Raw genomic sequence first — 19,918 nt, 5'->3', positions numbered from 1 at the left:
CAGATCTGGAGAGTGGCGCTGTACGTGTTCTAACAACTCCACGGATTGCAGGAATCCAGTCTGTACTCATTGACTCCTCCTCCTACTCAAGTTCCTCAGAAACAGCACTGCAGGAGCCTGTTACGACCGATATGAGCACAGCCGTGGCCAAACGTCAACAGGCCGTACTCAAATTAACTTCTTTGGGGAATCGAAGCCACACAGCGCAGGAGGTCTGGAATGCCATCAAGCAGGAGAGCGACGTGTGGTTTGTGCCAGCGAATCTCCAGCCAGGCTTGGTAGTGTATGACAATGGCCGAAATCTGGTGGCAGCTCTGGGCCTAGGCAACCTCACTCACATCCCATGTCTTGCACATGTGCTGAACTTGGTCGTGCAGAGCTTTCTGAGGGACTATTCAGATCTTGATGCACTGCTGCACAAGGTCCGCATAGAGTGCGCTCACTTGCGGCGTTCCAGCACGGCAAGATCGCGCCTTGCTGCTCTGCAGCGCCGATTACGCCTTCTGGAACATCGCATCATATGCGACCTACCCACCAGGTGGAATTCAACATTACATATGTTGGAGTGGTTGTGTGAGCAGCAGGCAGCAGTCATGGAGTACCAGCTGCATCAGGCGCAAACAAGTCGCACTGTGCGCCGGTCACACTTCAGCACCACTGAGTGGGCCTCTATGAAGGACATCTGCCTCGTTTTGCGTGCCTTCGATGATTCCACGCGGATTGCGAGTGCAGATGATGCACTAGTCAGCATGACTGTCCTCCTTATCTGCCTGCTTCAAAAAACACTGCAAGCACTAAGGGAGGAGGTTTTGGAAGAGGTGGAGGATGAGGAGTCACAAATGCCATCTGCTTCTGGACAGTCTGCGCTACGTGATTCCTCACAAAGGCCTAGGCAGGGGACACTTTGTGAGGAGGATGAGGAGGAGTCAATGGAGGAGGAAGACATCTCTCCAGAGGAGGGAGGTATACAATGCTCTAGTCAGTATGTACAGCAAGGGTGGGGTGATGCAGAGCAGGCAGAGATGACGACTCAAGCAGGGGACAGCGTTTCTTTGGCAGTTGGGAGTCAGCAGCACATGGTTGATTTCATGCTGCAGTGCCTGAGAAACGACCGCCGCATCGCCCACATTCTCAACATGACTGATTATTGGGTTTACACCAACGCTACCGGGACAGCTTACAAAGCCTCATACCACCGTTGAACCGGGAGCGTAAACTGCGGGAGTACCAAGACACACTGGTGCAGTCCATCATATTCTCCATTCCACCCGACAGCAGTGCTGCTAGTGCTTTACAAAGCAGCTCTGTGCGTCGAGGCAGTGGAGGAAGCTCGGCACAAAGAGGGAGCAGAGGCAGCGCCTCAGCACAAGGCAAGACCACTATTACCCAAATGTGGCAAAGTTTTGTATGTCCTCCACAAATGTCTACACCATCACAGACGGCTCCAGTCAGCAGGAGGCAACGTTTCCGTCACATGGTGACAGACTACATGTCTTGCCCTGTCAGTGTACTCCCAGATGGCTCTTCCCTCTTCAAGTTTTGGGTCTCAAAGCTGGATACATGGCCAGAGCTTAGCCAGTATGCATTGGAGGTGCTGGCTTTCCCTGCTGCCAGTGTATTACCGGAACGCGTCTTTAGTGCCGCAGGTGGTGTACTAACAGACCGTCACACGCGACTATCCTCCGATAACGTTGACCGGCTTACTTTTCTGAAAATGAACAAGGCCTGGATCTCGCCAGAATTTGCCAGTCCTCTACCAGAATAAATAATTGGTTGGCAACAGTATCCAGGTCTCCTGCTGTGTTCATGTTTCTACCACCTGAACTGTAATCCCTGGGCTTCAACACAGCCAGTTGTTGCTCAGAAGTGCCGTCTGCACAGAGAAAAACACTAGCTCCTGTGTTAGTGGGTTCAGTAACGCCATCTGCTCCCCTGCTGTGTGGACGGCAAAGTCACCTGCTCCCTCCACAATCGAACTACTACTGATTTTTAACCGTGCTCCACTTAGGCCTCTGGCTCCACTGTCTCTAGTATTTCCCCTGGCCTCCAACCCCGCCAGTTGCTGCTCTGAAGTGGTGTCTGCACAATCCACACTTGTTCCTGTGTTACGGGGGCTCAGTCACGTCAGTTGATCCCCTGATGTGTGTCCGGCAATGTCTCCTGCTCTGTCCACATTCCCATTACTAGTAGTGGGAATGTGGACAGAGCAGGAGACCTTGCCGGACACACATCAGGGCATCAACTGACGTGACTGAGCCCCAGTAACTCAGGATCAAGTGAGGATTGTGCAGACGCCACTTCAGAGCAGTAACTGGCAGGGTTGGAGGCAAGGGGAAATACTAGAGACAGTGGAGCCAGAGGCCATAGTGGAGCACGGTTACAATTAGTAGTAGTCTACAACCTATATAAAACTTGCTGCAAGTTGGCCTCCGCCTGCTGCATGATTGAGCCTGGGCTTCAACACAGCCAGTTGTCGCTTGGAAGTGCTGTCCGCACAGTGAAAAACACTAGCTCTAGTGTTAGTGGGGTTCAGTAACGTCTGCTGTTCCCCTGCTGTGTGGACGGCAATGTCTCCTGCTGCCTCCACATTCAAAAACCATCAGGCCTCTGCCTGCTCCATGCTTGATCCTGGGCTCCAACAACACCAGTTGGTGTTCAGAAGTGCCGTCTTCACAGAGTAAACCACACTAGCTCCTGTGTTAGTGGGATTTAGTAACGTCAGCTGTTCCCCTGCTGTGTGGATGGCAATGTCTCCTGCTGCCTCCACATGCAAAAAACATCAGGCCTCAGCCTGCTTCATGCTTGATCCTCGCCTCCATCAACGCCAGTTGGTGTTCAGAAGTGCTGTCTTCACAGAGAAAAACACACTAGCTCCTGTGTTAGTGGGGTTCAGTAACGTCAGCTGTTCCCCTGCTGTGTGGACGGCAACGTCTCCTGCTGCCTCCAAATGCAAAAAACATCAGACCTCAGCCTGCTCCATGCTTGATCCTGGCCTCCAACAATGCCAGTTGGTGTTCAGAAGTGCCGTCTTCACAGAGAAAAAAACCCAATAGCTCCTGTGTTAGTGGGGTTGAGTAACGTCAGCTGTTCCCTGCTGTGTGGATGGCAATGTCTCCTGCTGCCTCCACATGCTAAAAACATCAGGCCTCAGCCTGCTCCATGCTTGATCCTGGGCTCCAACAACGCCAGTTGGTGTCAGAAGTGCCGTCTTCACAGAGGAAAACCCACTAGCTGCTGTGTTAGTGGGGTTTAATAATGTCAGCTGTTCCCCTGCTGTGTGGACGGCAATGTCTCCTGCTGCTTCCACATGCAAAAACCATTAGGCCTCAGCCTGCTCCTTGCTTGATCCTGGCCTCCAACAACGCCAGTTAGTGTCAGAAGTGCGGTCTTCACAGAGTAAAACACACTAGCTCCAGTGTTAGTGGGGTTCAGTAACGTCAGCTGTTCCCCTGCTGTGTGGATGGCAATGTCTCCTGCTGCCTCCACATGTAAAAAACATCAGGCCTCAGCCTGCTCCTTACTTGATCCTGGGCTCCAACAACGCCAGTTGGTGTTCAGAAGTGCCGTCTTCACAGAGAAAAACACACTAGCTCCTGTGTTAGTGGGGTTCAGTAACGTCAGCTGTTCCCCTGCTGTGTGGACGGCAATGTCTCCTGCTGCCTCCACATTCAAAAACCATTAGGCCACTGCCTGCTCCATGCTTGATCCTGGGCTCCAACAACGCCAGTTGGTGTTCAGAAGTGCTGTCTTCACAGAGAAAAACACACTAGCTCCTGTGTTAGTGGGGTTCAGTAACGTCAGCTGTTCCCCTGCTGTGTGGACGGCAATGTCTCCTGCTGCCTCCACATTCAAAAACCATTAGGCCTCAGCCTGCTCCTTGCTTGATCCTGGCCTCCAACAACGCCAGTTGGTGTCAGAAGTGCGGTCTTCACAGAGTAAAACACACTAGCTCCTGTGTTAGTGGGGTTCAGTAACGTCAGCTGTTCCCCTGCTGTGTGGACGGCAACGTCTCCTGCTGCCTCCAAATGCAAAAAACATCAGACCTCAGCCTGCTCCATGCTTGATCCTGGCCTCCAACAATGCCAGTTGGTGTTCAGAAGTGCCGTCTTCACAGAGAAAAAAACCCAATAGCTCCTGTGTTAGTGGGGTTGAGTAACGTCAGCTGTTCCCTGCTGTGTGGATGGCAATGTCTCCTGCTGCCTCCACATGCTAAAAACATCAGGCCTCAGCCTGCTCCATGCTTGATCCTGGGCTCCAACAACGCCAGTTGGTGTCAGAAGTGCCGTCTTCACAGAGGAAAACCCACTAGCTGCTGTGTTAGTGGGGTTTAATAATGTCAGCTGTTCCCCTGCTGTGTGGACGGCAATGTCTCCTGCTGCTTCCACATGCAAAAACCATTAGGCCTTAGCCTGCTCCTTGCTTGATCCTGGCCTCCAACAACGCCAGTTAGTGTCAGAAGTGCGGTCTTCACAGAGTAAAACACACTAGCTCCAGTGTTAGTGGGGTTCAGTAACGTCAGCTGTTCCCCTGCTGTGTGGATGGCAATGTCTCCTGCTGCCTCCACATGTAAAAAACATCAGGCCTCAGCCTGCTCCTTACTTGATCCTGGGCTCCAACAATGCCAGTTGGTGTTCAGAAGTGCCGTCTTCACAGAGAAAAACACACTAGCTCCTGTGTTAGTGGGGTTCAGTAACGTCAGCTGTTCCCCTGCTGTGTGGACGGCAATGTCTCCTGCTGCCTCCACATTCAAAAACCATTAGGCCACTGCCTGCTCCATGCTTGATCCTGGGCTCCAACAACGCCAGTTGGTGTTCAGAAGTGCTGTCTTCACAGAGAAAAACACACTAGCTCCTGTGTTAGTGGGGTTCAGTAACGTCAGCTGTTCCCCTGCTGTGTGGACGGCAATGTCTCCTGCTGCCTCCACATTCAAAAACCATTAGGCCTCAGCCTGCTCCTTGCTTGATCCTGGCCTCCAACAACGCCAGTTGGTGTCAGAAGTGCGGTCTTCACAGAGTAAAACACACTAGCTCCTGTGTTAGTGGGGTTCAGTAACGTCAGATGTTCCCCTGCTTTGTGGATGGCAATGTCTCCTGCTGCCTCCACATGCAAAAAACATCAGGCCTCAGCCTGCTCCTTACTTGATCCTGGGCTCCAACAACGCCAGTTGGTGTTCAGAAGTGCCGTCTTCACAGAGAAAAACACACTAGCTCCTGTGTTAGTGGGGTTCAGTAACGTCAGCTGTTCCCCTGCTGTGTGGACGGCAATGTCTCCTGCTGCCTCCACATTCAAAAACCATTAGGCCTCTGCCTGCTCCATGCTTGAGCCTGGGCTCCAACAATGCCAGTTGGTGTTCAGAAGTGCTGTCTTCACAGAGAAAAACACGCTAGCTCCTGTGCTAGTGGGGTTCAGTAATGTCAGCTGTTCCCCTGCTGTGTGGACGGCAATGTCTCCTGCTGCCTCCACATTCAAAAACCATTAGGCCTCAGCCTGCTCCATGCTTGAGCCTGGGCTCCAACAACGCCAGTTGGTGTTCAGAAGTGCCGTCTTCACAGAGTAAAACACACTAGCTCCTGTGTTAGTGGGGTTCAGTAACGTCAGCTGATCCCCTGCTGTGTGGACGGCAATGTCTCCTGCTGCCTCCAAATGCAAAAAACATCAGGCCTCAGCCTGCTCCATGCTTGATCCTGGCCTCCAACAACGCTAGTTGGTGTTCAGAAGTGCTGTCTTCTCAGAGAAAAACACACTAGCTCCTGTGTTAGTAGGGTTCAGTAATGTCGGCTGTTCCCCTGCTGTGTGGACGGCAATGTTTCCTGCTGCCTCCACATTCAAAAACCATTAGGCCTCAGCCTGCTCCATGCTTGATCCTGGGCTCCAACAACGCCAGTTGGTGTTCAGAAGTGCCGTCTTCACAGAGTAAAACACACTAGCTCCTGTTTTAGTGGGGATTAGTAGGGTTCAGTAATGTCGGCTGTTCCCCTGCTGTGTGGACGGCAATGTCTCCTGCTGCCTCCAAATGCAAAAAACATCAGGCCTCAGCCTGCTCCATGCTTGATCCTGGGCTCCAACAACGCCAGTTGGTGTTCAGAAGTGCCGTCTTCACAGAGTAAAACACACTAGCTCCTGTTTTAGTGGGGATTAGTAACGTCAGCTGTTCCCCTGCTGTGTGGACGGCAATGTCTCCTGCTGCCTCCACATGCAAAAAACATCAGGCCTCAGCCTGCTCCTTGCTTGATCCTGGCCTCCAACAACGCCAGTTGGTGTTCAGAAGTGCTGTCTTCACAGAGTAAAACACACAAGCTCCTGTGTTAGTGGGGTTCAGTAACGTCAGCTTTTCCCCTGCTGTGTGTACGGCAATGTCTCCTGCTGCCTCCACATTCAAAAACCATCAGGCCTCTGCCTGCTCCATGCTTAATCCTGGGCTCCAACAACGCCACTTATTGTTCAGAAGTGCTGTCTTCACAGAGAAAAACACACTAGCTCCTGTGTTAGTGGGGTTCAGTAACGTCAGCTGTTCCCCTGCTGTGTGGACGGCAATGTCTCCTGCTGCCTCCACATTCAAAAACCATTAGGCCTCAGCCTGCTCCTTGCTTGATCCTGGCCTCCAACAACGCCAGTTGGTGTCAGAAGTGCGGTCTTCACAGAGTAAAACACACTAGCTCCTGTGTTAGTGGGGTTCAGTAACGTCAGATGTTCCCCTGCTCTGTGGATGGCAATGTCTCCTGCTGCCTCCACATGCAAAAAACATCAGGCCTCAGCCTGCTCCTTACTTGATCCTGGGCTCCAACAACGCCAGTTGGTGTTCAGAAGTGCCGTCTTCACAGAGAAAAACACACTAGCTCCTGTGTTAGTGGGGTTCAGTAACGTCAGCTGTTCCCCTGCTGTGTGGACGGCAATGTCTCCTGCTGCCTCCACATTCAAAAACCATTAGGCCTCTGCCTGCTCCATGCTTGAGCCTGGGCTCCAACAATGCCAGTTGGTGTTCAGAAGTGCTGTCTTCACAGAGAAAAACACACTAGCTCCTGTGCTAGTGGGGTTCAGTAATGTCAGCTGTTCCCCTGCTGTGTGGACGGCAATGTCTCCTGCTGCCTCCACATTCAAAAACCATTAGGCCTCAGCCTGCTCCATGCTTGAGCCTGGGCTCCAACAACGCCAGTTGGTGTTCAGAAGTGCCGTCTTCACAGAGTAAAACACACTAGCTCCTGTGTTAGTGGGGTTCAGTAACGTCAGCTGATCCCCTGCTGTGTGGACGGCAATGTCTCCTGCTGCCTCCAAATGCAAAAAACATCAGGCCTCAGCCTGCTCCATGCTTGATCCTGGCCTCCAACAATGCCAGTTGGTGTTCAGAAGTGCTGTCTTCTCAGAGAAAAACACACTAGCTCCTGTGTTAGTAGGGTTCCGTAATGTCGGCTGTTCCCCTGCTGTGTGGACGGCAATGTTTCCTGCTGCCTCCACATTCAAAAACCATTAGGCCTCAGCCTGCTCCATGCTTGATCCTGGGCTCCAACAACGCCAGTTGGTGTTCAGAAGTGCCTTCTTCACAGAGTAAAACACACTAGCTCCTGTTTTAGTGGGGATTAGTAGGGTTCAGTAATGTCGGCTGTTCCCCTGCTGTGTGGACGGCAATGTCTCCTGCTGCCTCCAAATGCAAAAAACATCAGGCCTCAGCCTGCTCCATGCTTGATCCTGGGCTCCAACAACGCCAGTTGTGTTCAGAAGTGCCATCTTCTCAGAGAAAAATACACTAGCTCCTGTGTTAGTAGGGTTCAGTAATGTCGGTGTCATGTCGGACGCTGTTCACACCACGGCAATGTCTCCTGCTGCCTCCAAATGCAAAAAACATCAGGCCTCAGCCTGCTCAAGGCTTGATCCTGGCCTCCAACAACGCCAGTTGGTGTTCAGAAGTGCTGTCTTCTCAGAGAAAAACACACTAGCTCCTGTGTTAGTAGGGTTCAGTATTGTCGGCTGTTCCCCTGCTGTGTGGACGGCAATGTCTCCTGCTGCCTCCACATTCAAAAACCATTAGGCCTCAGCCTGCTCCATGCTTGATCCTGGGCTCCAACAACGCCAGTTGGTGTTCAGAAGTGCCGTCTTCACAGAGTAAAACACACTAGCTCCTGTTTTAGTGGGGATTAGTAACGTCAACTGTTCCCTGCTGTGTGGATGGCAATGTCTCCTGCTGCCTCCACATGCTAAAAACATCAGGCCTCAGCCTGCTCCATGCTTGATCCTGGGCTCCAACAACGCCAGTTGGTGTCAGAAGTGCCGTCTTCACAGAGGAAAACCCACTAGCTGCTGTGTTAGTGGGGTTTAATAATGTCAGCTGTTCCCCTGCTGTGTGGACGGCAATGTCTCCTGCTGCTTCCACATGCAAAAACCATTAGGCCTTAGCCTGCTCCTTGCTTGATCCTGGCCTCCAACAACGCCAGTTAGTGTCAGAAGTGCGGTCTTCACAGAGTAAAACACACTAGCTCCAGTGTTAGTGGGGTTCAGTAACGTCAGCTGTTCCCCTGCTGTGTGGATGGCAATGTCTCCTGCTGCCTCCACATGTAAAAAACATCAGGCCTCAGCCTGCTCCTTACTTGATCCTGGGCTCCAACAACGCCAGTTGGTGTTCAGAAGTGCCGTCTTCACAGAGAAAAACACACTAGCTCCTGTGTTAGTGGGGTTCAGTAACGTCAGCTGTTCCCCTGCTGTGTGGACGGCAATGTCTCCTGCTGCCTCCACATTCAAAAACCATTAGGCCTCTGCCTGCTCCATGCTTGAGCCTGGGCTCCAACAATGCCAGTTGGTGTTCAGAAGTGCTGTCTTCACAGAGAAAAACACACTAGCTCCTGTGCTAGTGGGGTTCAGTAATGTCAGCTGTTCCCCTGCTGTGTGGACGGCAATGTCTCCTGCTGCCTCCACATTCAAAAACCATTAGGCCTCAGCCTGCTCCATGCTTGAGCCTGGGCTCCAACAACGCCAGTTGGTGTTCAGAAGTGCCGTCTTCACAGAGTAAAACACACTAGCTCCTGTGTTAGTGGGGTTCAGTAACGTCAGCTGATCCCCTGCTGTGTGGACGGCAATGTCTCCTGCTGCCTCCAAATGCAAAAAACATCAGGCCTCAGCCTGCTCCATGCTTGAGCCTGGGCTCCAACAACGCCAGTTGGTGTTCAGAAGTGCCATCTTCTCAGAGAAAAACACACTAGCTCCTGTGTTAGTAGGGTTCAGTAATGTCGGCTGTTCCCCTGCTGTGTGGACGGCAATGTTTCCTGCTGCCTCCACATTCAAAAACCATTAGGCCTCAGCCTGCTCCAACCTTGATCCTGGGCTCCAACAACGCCAGTTGGTGTTCAGAAGTGCCGTCTTCACAGAGTAAAACACACTAGCTCCTGTTTTAGTGGGGATTAGTAGGGTTCAGTAATGTCGGCTGTTCCCCTGCTGTGTGGACGGCAATGTCTCCTGCTGCCTCCAAATGCAAAAAACATCAGGCCTCAGCCTGCTCCATGCTTGATCCTGGGCTCCAACAACGCCAGTTGGTGTTCAGAAGTGCCATCTTCTCAGAGAAAAACACACTAGCTCCTGTGTTAGTAGGGTTCAGTAATGTCGGTGTCATGTCGGACGCTGTTCACACCACGGCAATGTCTCCTGCTGCCTCCAAATGCAAAAAACATCAGGCCTCAGCCTGCTCAAGGCTTGATCCTGGCCTCCAACAACGCCAGTTGGTGTTCAGAAGTGCTGTCTTCTCAGAGAAAAACACACTAGCTCCTGTGTTAGTAGGGTTCAGTATTGTCGGCTGTTCCCCTGCTGTGTGGACGGCAATGTCTCCTGCTGCCTCCACATTCAAAAACCATTAGGCCTCAGCCTGCTCCATGCTTGATCCTGGGCTCCAACAACGCCAGTTGGTGTTCAGAAGTGCCGTCTTCACAGAGTAAAACACACTAGCTCCTGTTTTAGTGGGGATTAGTAACGTCAGCTGTTCCCCTGCTGTGTGGACGGCAATGTCTCCTGCTGCCTCCACATGCAAAAAACATCAGGCCTCAGCCTGCTCCTTGCTTGATCCTGGCCTCCAACAACGCCAGTTGGTGTTCAGAAGTGCTGTCTTCACAGAGTAAAACACACAAGCTCCTGTGTTAGTGGGGTTCAGTAACGTCAGCTTTTCCCCTGCTGTGTGTACGGCAATGTCTCCTGCTGCCTCCACATTCAAAAACCATCAGGCCTCTGCCTGCTCCATGCTTAATCCTGGGCTCCAACAACGCCACTTATTGTTCAGAAGTGCTGTCTTCACAGAGAAAAACACACTAGCTCCTGTGTTAGTGGGGTTCAGTAACGTCAGCTGTTCCCCTGCTGTGTGGACGGCAATGTCTCCTGCTGCCTCCACATTCAAAAACCATTAGGCCTCAGCCTGCTCCTTGCTTGATCCTGGCCTCCAACAACGCCAGTTGGTGTCAGAAGTGCGGTCTTCACAGAGTAAAACACACTAGCTCCTGTGTTAGTGGGGTTCAGTAACGTCAGATGTTCCCCTGCTCTGTGGATGGCAATGTCTCCTGCTGCCTCCACATGCAAAAAACATCAGGCCTCAGCCTGCTCCTTACTTGATCCTGGGCTCCAACAACGCCAGTTGGTGTTCAGAAGTGCCGTCTTCACAGAGAAAAACACACTAGCTCCTGTGTTAGTGGGGTTCAGTAACGTCAGCTGTTCCCCTGCTGTGTGGACGGCAATGTCTCCTGCTGCCTCCACATTCAAAAACCATTAGGCCTCTGCCTGCTCCATGCTTGAGCCTGGGCTCCAACAATGCCAGTTGGTGTTCAGAAGTGCTGTCTTCACAGAGAAAAACACACTAGCTCCTGTGCTAGTGGGGTTCAGTAATGTCAGCTGTTCCCCTGCTGTGTGGACGGCAATGTCTCCTGCTGCCTCCACATTCAAAAACCATTAGGCCTCAGCCTGCTCCATGCTTGAGCCTGGGCTCCAACAACGCCAGTTGGTGTTCAGAAGTGCCGTCTTCACAGAGTAAAACACACTAGCTCCTGTGTTAGTGGGGTTCAGTAACGTCAGCTGATCCCCTGCTGTGTGGACGGCAATGTCTCCTGCTGCCTCCAAATGCAAAAAACATCAGGCCTCAGCCTGCTCCATGCTTGATCCTGGCCTCCAACAATGCCAGTTGGTGTTCAGAAGTGCTGTCTTCTCAGAGAAAAACACACTAGCTCCTGTGTTAGTAGGGTTCCGTAATGTCGGCTGTTCCCCTGCTGTGTGGACGGCAATGTTTCCTGCTGCCTCCACATTCAAAAACCATTAGGCCTCAGCCTGCTCCATGCTTGATCCTGGGCTCCAACAACGCCAGTTGGTGTTCAGAAGTGCCGTCTTCACAGAGTAAAACACACTAGCTCCTGTTTTAGTGGGGATTAGTAGGGTTCAGTAATGTCGGCTGTTCCCCTGCTGTGTGGACGGCAATGTCTCCTGCTGCCTCCAAATGCAAAAAACATCAGGCCTCAGCCTGCTCCATGCTTGATCCTGGGCTCCAACAACGCCAGTTGTGTTCAGAAGTGCCATCTTCTCAGAGAAAAACACACTAGCTCCTGTGTTAGTAGGGTTCAGTAATGTCGGTGTCATGTCGGACGCTGTTCACACCACGGCAATGTCTCCTGCTGCCTCCAAATGCAAAAAACATCAGGCCTCAGCCTGCTCAAGGCTTGATCCTGGCCTCCAACAACGCCAGTTGGTGTTCAGAAGTGCTGTCTTCTCAGAGAAAAACACACTAGCTCCTGTGTTAGTAGGGTTCAGTATTGTCGGCTGTTCCCCTGCTGTGTGGACGGCAATGTCTCCTGCTGCCTCCACATTCAAAAACCATTAGGCCTCAGCCTGCTCCATGCTTGATCCTGGGCTCCAACAACGCCAGTTGGTGTTCAGAAGTGCCGTCTTCACAGAGTAAAACACACTAGCTCCTGTTTTAGTGGGGATTAGTAACGTCAACTGTTCCCTGCTGTGTGGATGGCAATGTCTCCTGCTGCCTCCACATGCTAAAAACATCAGGCCTCAGCCTGCTCCATGCTTGATCCTGGGCTCCAACAACGCCAGTTGGTGTCAGAAGTGCCGTCTTCACAGAGGAAAACCCACTAGCTGCTGTGTTAGTGGGGTTTAATAATGTCAGCTGTTCCCCTGCTGTGTGGACGGCAATGTCTCCTGCTGCTTCCACATGCAAAAACCATTAGGCCTTAGCCTGCTCCTTGCTTGATCCTGGCCTCCAACAACGCCAGTTAGTGTCAGAAGTGCGGTCTTCACAGAGTAAAACACACTAGCTCCAGTGTTAGTGGGGTTCAGTAACGTCAGCTGTTCCCCTGCTGTGTGGATGGCAATGTCTCCTGCTGCCTCCACATGTAAAAAACATCAGGCCTCAGCCTGCTCCTTACTTGATCCTGGGCTCCAACAACGCCAGTTGGTGTTCAGAAGTGCCGTCTTCACAGAGAAAAACACACTAGCTCCTGTGTTAGTGGGGTTCAGTAACGTCAGCTGTTCCCCTGCTGTGTGGACGGCAATGTCTCCTGCTGCCTTCACATTCAAAAACCATTAGGCCACTGCCTGCTCCATGCTTGATCCTGGGCTCCAACAACGCCAGTTGGTGTTCAGAAGTGCTGTCTTCACAGAGAAAAACACACTAGCTCCTGTGTTAGTGGGGTTCAGTAACGTCAGCTGTTCCTCTGCTGTGTGGACGGCAATGTCTCCTGCTGCCTCCACATTCAAAAACCATTAGGCCTCAGCCTGCTCCTTGCTTGATCCTGGCCTCCAACAACGCCAGTTGGTGTCAGAAGTGCGGTCTTCACAGAGTAAAACACACTAGCTCCTGTGTTAGTGGGGTTCAGTAACGTCAGATGTTCCCCTGCTCTGTGGATGGCAATGTCTCCTGCTGCCTCCACATGCAAAAAACATCAGGCCTCAGCCTGCTCCTTACTTGATCCTGGGCTCCAACAACGCCAGTTGGTGTTCAGAAGTGCCGTCTTCACAGAGAAAAACACACTAGCTCCTGTGTTAGTGGGGTTCAGTAACGTCAGCTGTTCCCCTGCTGTGTGGACGGCAATGTCTCCTGCTGCCTCCACATTCAAAAACCATTAGGCCTCTGCCTGCTCCATGCTTGAGCCTGGGCTCCAACAATGCCAGTTGGTGTTCAGAAGTGCTGTCTTCACAGAGAAAAACACACTAGCTCCTGTGCTAGTGGGGTTCAGTAATGTCAGCTGTTCCCCTGCTGTGTGGACGGCAATGTCTCCTGCTGCCTCCACATTCAAAAACCATTAGGCCTCAGCCTGCTCCATGCTTGAGCCTGGGCTCCAACAACGCCAGTTGGTGTTCAGAAGTGCCGTCTTCACAGAGTAAAACACACTAGCTCCTGTGTTAGTGGGGTTCAGTAACGTCAGCTGATCCCCTGCTGTGTGGACGGCAATGTCTCCTGCTGCCTCCAAATGCAAAAAACATCAGGCCTCAGCCTGCTCCATGCTTGAGCCTGGGCTCCAACAACGCCAGTTGGTGTTCAGAAGTGCCATCTTCTCAGAGAAAAACACACTAGCTCCTGTGTTAGTAGGGTTCAGTAATGTCGGTGTCATGTCGGACGCTGTTCACACCACGGCAATGTCTCCTGCTGCCTCCAAATGCAAAAAACATCAGGCCTCAGCCTGCTCAAGGCTTGATCCTGGCCTCCAACAACGCCAGTTGGTGTTCAGAAGTGCTGTCTTCTCAGAGAAAAACACACTAGCTCCTGTGTTAGTAGGGTTCAGTATTGTCGGCTGTTCCCCTGCTGTGTGGACGGCAATGTCTCCTGCTGCCTCCACATTCAAAAACCATTAGGCCTCAGCCTGCTCCATGCTTGATCCTGGGCTCCAACAACGCCAGTTGGTGTTCAGAAGTGCCGTCTTCACAGAGTAAAACACACTAGCTCCTGTTTTAGTGGGGATTAGTAACGTCAGCTGTTCCCCTGCTGTGTGGACGGCAATGTCTCCTGCTGCCTCCACATGCAAAAAACATCAGGCCTCAGCCTGCTCCTTGCTTGATCCTGGCCTCCAACAACGCCAGTTGGTGTTCAGAAGTGCTGTCTTCACAGAGTAAAACACACAAGCTCCTGTGTTAGTGGGGTTCAGTAACGTCAGCTTTTCCCCTGCTGTGTGTACGGCAATGTCTCCTGCTGCCTCCACATTCAAAAACCATCAGGCCTCTGCCTGCTCCATGCTTAATCCTGGGCTCCAACAACGCCACTTATTGTTCAGAAGTGCTGTCTTCACAGAGAAAAACACACTAGCTCCTGTGTTAGTGGGGTTCAGTAACGTCAGCTGTTCCCCTGCTGTGTGGACGGCAATGTCTCCTGCTGCCTCCACATTCAAAAACCATTAGGCCTCAGCCTGCTCCTTGCTTGATCCTGGCCTCCAACAACGCCAGTTGGTGTCAGAAGTGCGGTCTTCACAGAGTAAAACACACTAGCTCCTGTGTTAGTGGGGTTCAGTAACGTCAGATGTTCCCCTGCTGTGTGTACGGCAATGTCTCCTGCTGCCTCCACATTCAAAAACCATCAGGCCTCTGCCTGCTCCATGCTTAATCCTGGGCTCCAACAACGCCACTTATTGTTCAGAAGTGCCATCTTCACAGAGTAAAACACACTAGCTCCTGTGTTAGTGGGGTTCAGTAACGTCAGCTGTTCGCCTGCTGTGTGGACGGCAATGTCTCCTGCTGCCTCCAAATGCAAAAAACATCAGGCCTCAGCCTGCTCCATGCTTGATCCTGGCCTCCAACAACGCCAGTTGGTGTTCAGAAGTGCCATCTTCTCAGAGAAAAACACACTAGCTCCTGTGTTAGTAGGGTTCAGTAACGTCGGTGTCATGTTGGACGCTGTTCACACCACAGCATCCGGCAGGCAGAGGTAGTTCTACCTCCAGCCACTATAGCCTCAGTGGCGCCGGCTTGATCTTCAGGCTCTCGGGGGTTAATCCTGCTGGAGACCAGGTTGGATGGTTAGTCACGCCCACGGTCTTTAAATAGTCATGTTGGCCTATGGGCGTCGCCGATTATAGCTTGTGTTTCATACCAAGTGGTTCCGGTCTGGAGTGGAGGTGTTGCAGAGAGAGAGATTTGTATCTGGTGGTGTATGATCCGTCATTATCCTTTCTTCTTCCCCTATTTGTGTTTAGTTGTGCCCTGTTCACATTACTGTATATTCCTGTGTGTGTGCGGCGCAGTGCAGTTTAAGTTCTCCCTGTCTGTCATAATTTGTGTAGGGGCTTTGGTGGTGTGACTCCTCACTGGGTGGAGGGTGGAGGGTTAAGTGCAGGGCTGAGCAGGAGATAAGGAAAGGTCGGAGGCTCAGGCATTTGCACCATCAGCAAAAACCCTGGGTTGAGGGTCAGACAGGGTCTCCCCTAGTTATAGTGGAACTAAGCCCCCGTGACATTATAATCGGCCCACATTTTTTCAGGAGTCCATGGATCCATTAGATTCCATAACCCGCCAGTTGGCGGCGCTGTCCATACAGGTCTCTGAGTTGAAAGCGGCAGTTCAGCAGCAGGGCCTGGTAGTAGCGAAGGTGCAAACGGCATCTACAGGTATCGGTGCAGAGCCGAAGTTTCCGCTGCCAGAAAGATTTTCAGGGGATCGCAGCAAATTTGTTGTATTTCGGGTGGCCTGCAAGTTATACTTCCGCATGCGGCCCATCTCTTCAGGTAATGAGGCCCAGCGGGTAGGGCTGGTGTTGTCATTACTGAGTGGTGACCCCCAAGCATGGGCATTTTCCTTACCAGCTGACTCTGCTACATTTCATTCTGTGGATAATGTTTTTTCTGCCCTCGGGCTCATTTACGATGATCCTGACCGACTGGCTCTAGCGGAATCTAAAATCCGCGCCCTCCGCCAGGGGGAGCGCTTGGCAGAGGACTATTGTTCGGAATTTCGCCGCTGGGCCGTAGACACACAGTGGAATGACCCAGCACTGCGGAGCCAGTTTATTCATGGGGTATCAGGGAGGGTTAAACAAGCCCTCCTGATGTATGAGACTCCGGCATCGTTGGAGTCTGCCATGAGTTTGGTGATACGTATTGATCACCGTTTTCGTCAGGGGGCACAGGAGACGCTACCTCTGGGGGAAAGCAGAGGTGCAACTGTGGTTGAAGTAGATGAGTTCCCTGAACCTATGCAGATTGCTGGCGTGGCACAGGTTAAGCGTCGCGCTCCGGGCTTCCGGAAGCCCGGAGCATGTTTCTACTGTGGTAAAAGTGGTCATTATGTTAACGTTTGCCCGGTACTACCTAAGAGGGTCACAACGGCGGAAAACTGTTAAGCTCAGATGGTATGGAGGAGACCCATCTGAGCGTATGCATATCCTCCATGATGGTATCTCAATGTATGCTCTCTGCCAAGGTTATTATCGCGGGCAGAGAGCTACCAATATCAGTGTTTGTGGATAGCGGTTCCGCCACCAATCTCATAGATGAGGAGTTTGCACACACCGCCGGGTTTAAGATCGAAAGACTTCCTCACCCCATACAGGTGGTGACCATTAATGCTGTTCCCCTCCCTCAAGGGGAGATTACGGAGTTTGTGGCTGAGGTGAAACTCCACATTGGGGTCCTACATTCTGAGTCGGTTACATGTAGGGTCCTCCGTAATCTCCCAGCACAAATGGTCCTGGGTTTTCCATGGTTGTCCAGGCACAACCCGGTAATTGATTGGAAAACTCAGGACATAGTACAATGGAGTGGTTTCTGCCAAGACAATTGCTTGGCCACATGTGTATCCGCCGTGACGCCCAGCCTGCCGGAGGCTTTGCAGGATTTCGCGGATGTTTTCTCTGAGAAGGGTTGCTCAGAACTGCCTCCACATAGAGCCTATGACTGTGCGATTAGGTTAAAACCCGGGGCCAAATTACCTAAGGCCAGGATGTTTAATATTTCTGGTCCTGAGAGACAAGCTCTGAAAGACTACATCGCGGAGAGTCTGAGCAAAGGACACATCCGGCCTTCATCCTCGCCTGTAGCCGCGGGGTTTTTCTTCATTAAGAAGAAAGATGGGGGGTTACGCCCGTGTCTGGATTTCCAAGAGTTAAACCAGATTACTATCCGTGATCCCTACCCAATGCCGTTAATCCCGGATTTGTTCAACCAGGTAGCGGGGGCGAAATGGTTTTCCAAGCTGGACCTCAGGGGGGCGTATAACCTCATAAGGGTCCGTCAGGGGCATGAGTGGAAGACGGCGTTTAACACTCCTGAGGGTCATTTTGAGAGTCTGGTTATGCCATTTGGGTTGACCACCGCGCCTGCCGTTTTCCAACATTTTATTAATGATGTATTTGCTCATGTCCTGGGGAGATTTGTGATTGTATACCTGGATGATATCCTCATTTATTCTAGCGATCGGGACACTCATTTGGAGCATGTCAGGCAGGTGTTACAGTTGCTCCGGGAGAACCAGCTCTATGCTAAGCTGCAAAAATGTTTATTTTTTGTCCAGGAGTTGCCCTTTTTGGGACATATTGTGTCCGCAGCTGGGTTTAAAATGGACACCGCTAAGGTGCAAGCGGTGCTGCAATGGGAGAGGCCGGAGAGTCTGAAAGCACTCCAGTGGTTCCTTGGGTTTGCGAATTATTATAGGAAATTTATAAAACACTTTTTGACTATCGCCAAACTGCTCACGGACATGACAAAAAAGGGTGCCGATCTGGCGAACTGGCCTGAGGTGGCTATACGTGCATTTGAGCGTCTGAAGAATAGTTTTGCTTCAGCCCCCATTCTGGTGCAACCAGACGTGTCTAAACCTTTTGTGGTGGAGGTTGATGCGTCGGAGGTGGGAGTGGGGGCAGTACTGTCTCAAGGCTCGTCCTTGAGCGAGATGCATCCATGCGCCTACTTCTCCAAGAAGCTGTCGCCGGCCGAACGGAATTATGATATCGGCAACAGGGAGTTGTTGGCCATCAAACTGGCTTTTGAGGAATGGCGACACTTCTTGGAGGGGGCGGCTCACCAGGTCACAGTCATCACCGACCATAAGAATCTGCTCTATCTGGAGTCGGCCAAGCGTCTGTCTCCTAGGCAGGCTCGCTGGGCATTGTTTTTTACTCGTTTCAATTTTCTTGTGACTTACCGTCCCGGGGCTAAAAACACCAAGGCGGATGCTTTGTCTAGGTGTTTTCCGAAGCCTCCTTCTCTGTATCCGAGTTCCAGCAACGTCTGCTGGTCCTTGGTAGTGCTTTGTAGCACAGGTACCTCCTGCTTAGTAACCGTGTTCCAGCACCGTCAGCTGGTCCACGGTTGTGCCATTGGCTCTTGTTCCTTCTGCTGCCCCTCCGGGTTCCAGCACCGTCAGCTGGTCCTCGCTAGTTTCATTGACTCTTGTAGTCTCTGCTACCCATCCGGGTTCCAGCACCATCATCTGGTTCTCGGCAGTGTCTTTGGCACGGGTACTCCCTCCTGCCCAGCCTGGTTCCAGCACGCCTGCTGTTTCCTGGTAGTGTCAACGTCACTTTGCCACCAATACGTTGTGCTGTCGTGTTGCGGTCGGGTTAGCCGAGTCTATGGTGCCTGCAGTTTAGGTGCTTCCTATGTGGGCTGCGGGTTCTGGTAATAAAGGCTGGTTCCGTAGTGCCAATAGGACAAGCACCCCCTGTTGGACTGTGGGTTTCGGTAACTGTGTCCTGCTCGCGGCCTTGCAACTTTGTTTATTATGGGTACCTTGTGCTACCCATCCGGGTTCCAGCACCATCAGCTGGTTCTCGGCAGTGCCTTTGGCCTAGGTGCCTCCTTCTCGGTATCCGAGTTCCAGCAACGTCTGCTGGTCCTTGGTAGTGCTTTGCAGCACAGGTACCTCCTGTTTAGTAACCGTGTTCCAGCACCGTCAGCTGGTCCACGTTTGTGCCATTGGCTCTTGTTCCTTCTGCTACCAATTCCGGGTTCCAGCACCGTCAGCTGGTTCTTGGCAGTGCCTTTGGCCTAGGTGCCTTCTTCTCGGTATCCGAGTTCCAGAAACGTCTGCTGGTCCTTGGTAGTGCTTTGTAGCACAGGTACCTCCTGCTTAGTAACCGTGATCCAGCACCATCAGCTGGTCCACGGTTGTGCCATTGGCTCTTGTTCCTTCTGCTACCCATCCGGGTTCCAGCACTGTCAGCTGGTTCTCGGCAGTGCCTTTGGCCTAGGTGCCTCCTTCTCGGTATCCGAGTTCCAGTAACGTATGCTGGTCCTTAGTAGTGCTTTGCAGCACAGGTACCTCCTGCTTAGTAACCGTGTTCCAGCACCGTCAGCTGGTCCACGTTTGTGCCATTGGCTCTTGTTCCTTCTGCTGCCCCTCTGGGTTCCAGCACCGTCAGCTGGTCCTCGCTAGTTTCATTTGCTCTTGCAGCTACTGCTACCCATCTGGGTTCCAGCACCGTCAGCTGGTCCTCGCTAGTTTCATTGACTCTTGTAGTCTCTGCTACCCATCCGGGTTCCAGCACCATCATCTGGTTCTCGGCAGTGTCTTTGGCACGGGTACTCCCTCCTGCCCAGCCTGGTTCCAGCACGCCTGCTGTTTCCTGGTAGTGTCAACGTCACTTTGCCACCAATGCGTTGTGCTGTCGTGTTGCGGTCGGGTTAGCCGAGTCTATGGTGCCTGCAGTTTAGGTGCTTCCTATGTGGGCTGCGGGTTCTGGTAATAAAGGCTGGTTCCGTAGTGCCAATAGGACAAGCACCCTCTGTTGGACTGTGGGTTTCGGTAACTGTGTCCTGCTCGCGGCCTTGCAACTTTGTTTATTATGGGTACCTTGTGCTACCCATCCGGGCTCCAGCACCATCAGCTGGTTCTCGGCAGTGCCTTTGGCCTAGGTGCCTCCTTCTCGGTATCCGAGTTCCAGAAACGTCTGCTGGTCCTTGGTAGTGCTTTGTAGCACAGGTACCTCCTGCTTAGTAACCGTGATCCAGCACCATCAGCTGGTCCACGGTTGTGC

The sequence above is a fragment of the Dendrobates tinctorius genome, unplaced genomic scaffold (genome assembly GCF_039654945.1).
Source record: "Dendrobates tinctorius isolate UK_male_01 unplaced genomic scaffold, ASM3965494v1 ptg000102l, whole genome shotgun sequence".
Lineage (NCBI taxonomy): Eukaryota > Metazoa > Chordata > Amphibia > Anura > Dendrobatidae > Dendrobates > Dendrobates tinctorius.
Note: the sequence above shows the minus strand (reverse complement) of the source record.